Consider the following 2,500-nt stretch of genomic DNA (forward strand, 5'->3'; position numbering starts at 1 on the left):
GAAACAACAAAATTCGCCTTGTTCTCGGAATGCGCGCGCTTATTCGCAGAGTTATGGGTCATTCACAACTTTTCTAACGGAGTTTGAGAACTGATTCAGTGAGTATGGTCGACTTAAGCCATATCTACGATGTTGCAAATTGACCAATTTATAAATATTGACACACTATATGCGCCGTACAGAATGCGCAGTGCAATACTGAGGAATCACCTTAACGCAAATCAATTCAAATGTTCAGGAGAGGGGAAAATCAGAGTACCAGGAGAAAAATCTCTCGGTGCAGAGTAGAGAACCAACAAACCCAACCCACATATGACGCCGAGTCTGGGAATCGAACCCGAGCCACACTGGTGGGAGGCGAGTGCTCTCATCACTGCGCCATCCCTGCACCCCAAATCATGGAATTATATCATTTTGAGTGACACAGCCCCTTTAAAGAAGAAACGAATGAGTTTCACTCAAGAGCGTGTTTTGTTATCTATGAACTGAGTTTATTACCAAAGCTTAAAAAATTAAAAGACCTCAAAACGGAACACGACATTACAAAATAATTCAACGTGTCAACGTGTGAGCCAAAGGGCCATTGCTGGCATGACGTCTGGGTGACCCCTTAAATGGTTTACATCACCCCCTCCCTCCCCCCCCCCCACTTTAAAAAAATTACTGGAACGCTGCAGTTCAATACCAGCCAACGCAGTGCCTTCTGTTTTTGTGTATACTGTGTGTAACACCTACCACAGGCAGCCCAGTTTATGCTCATGAAGCGTCTAGTTTTACTTAATTTCTGCTCTGGTACCTGCAGAAGCTGCCCTCATTCGCCTTTTTGTAGTCCGAGGTGTGTTTAAATTACTCAATGCAACATCATCTAATTTGGTTTGAATACTTTTTGAAAAGATTTTTGACCTGTTTTTTTTCTAAGATCACGCTTTAAAATAGTTTCGTGAATGTAATTAATTTTATCTAATTCAGTTTTTCTCTTTGCAAGTCCTCTCCACTTGAGTAAAAATCATAATATAAAAACAGCAGAAGAACAAACAGTTGAACTGAAAATTATCTACAATTATATATAATGAAAATAATAAATTATAATTGTAAAGATGATTGTATCGCAAATTATAAACAGTTCGAATCCATAAATTCATGTCTGACAGGTGCTTTCGAATGTTGGTTTGTGCTCCTAGTGGTGCTGGTAAAACTAATTTATTGCTTGATATGATATACAGGTTACCATAAATGATAAGATATTCCTATATGCCAAAAATTTAGAACACTGATAAAACAATCCGTCGAAATTCAACACACTACTATGTATTTTCGATTTCCCTTCTCAAAACGAATAAAATCTCTTATGTAGAGAGCTGAATATAGCAAAAAATGTTTATAAAAAGGCAACAGAGGAACCATACAGTTTTTTATAGATTGATAAACCTCGGAAATTCATAACTAAAATTTCAATGAACCATTATAATATAATATAATTGTATATAAATAGGTTATTCAAATGGATAATGTGAAACAAGAAGAAAACTGTGTTTTCAAATGGATTATTATCTAGTAAAATTTATGATAACCAAATTTCTGGAAAAGGTGAAAGTTGTGATCCTGGCATTGGTATTAAATTAACAGATAATGGTGATTAGGAAATACAACAAAACGGTTCACCAATATTGGCGAGGCTGTGGGTAATTCAGATGATATTACAAAACATCAGCTTCAGGTAGCAACAGATAAATTAAATGGTACTTCACCAGTAATTATGAGCGCCAAGATGGCTGCCACGTTTATTACTGCTCCTAGCTTTTTTATCTTGTTACGACTATTCATGACTCTCTACGCCTTGATTTGCATCCTGTTACTTTCTGATGATAATACCTTGCCTTTGGTTTTTGTTAAGTCGGTGAACTCTGATCTTTCGGTGCGTTTTGGCCGGTATCATCGATCCTATCACGAACCGCGGCTGATTTATTTAAGATTCGCTTTGAATCATTTGATGTGAGGCCAGTTATTGAACAACTGTCTCAACTAAAAAAATCTTCCTTACTGAGATATCGTGGTAAACGGTCCGGTACGGTGAAGGATTACCACAATTGTTTGAATTCTTCATTGCCGTGCTTTCATGTAGTCACTACATAACATCTTCGCGGCCTATCATACAACGAGGTCGCACCTTAATTCCTGTTCCACTAATAACAGATGTCCGACCAACTGTCCGATTGTCCATTTGCGGTCCTGTTGCTCTTTCATTGCTCAACGTACACTCTGTAAAGAATAAACGTTTTGTCATCAAGGACCATGTTGTGGAAAAGAACATTGACATTTTGGCTGTTACAGAAACTTGGCTCCAACCAAGTAATGCTGATGATCACGTTATTAGTGATCTTACACCAACTGGATATTCGTTTCATCATGCTCCTAGACCGACAAGAGGCGGTGTTGTTGGAGTTTTATTAAAGAATACCTTTGATATTTCTAAATCAACGAATTCTTCACATCAATTCCA

This window comes from Montipora foliosa, chromosome 4 (assembly GCF_036669935.1).
Source record: "Montipora foliosa isolate CH-2021 chromosome 4, ASM3666993v2, whole genome shotgun sequence".
NCBI classification, from domain to species: Eukaryota; Metazoa; Cnidaria; class Anthozoa; order Scleractinia; family Acroporidae; genus Montipora; species Montipora foliosa.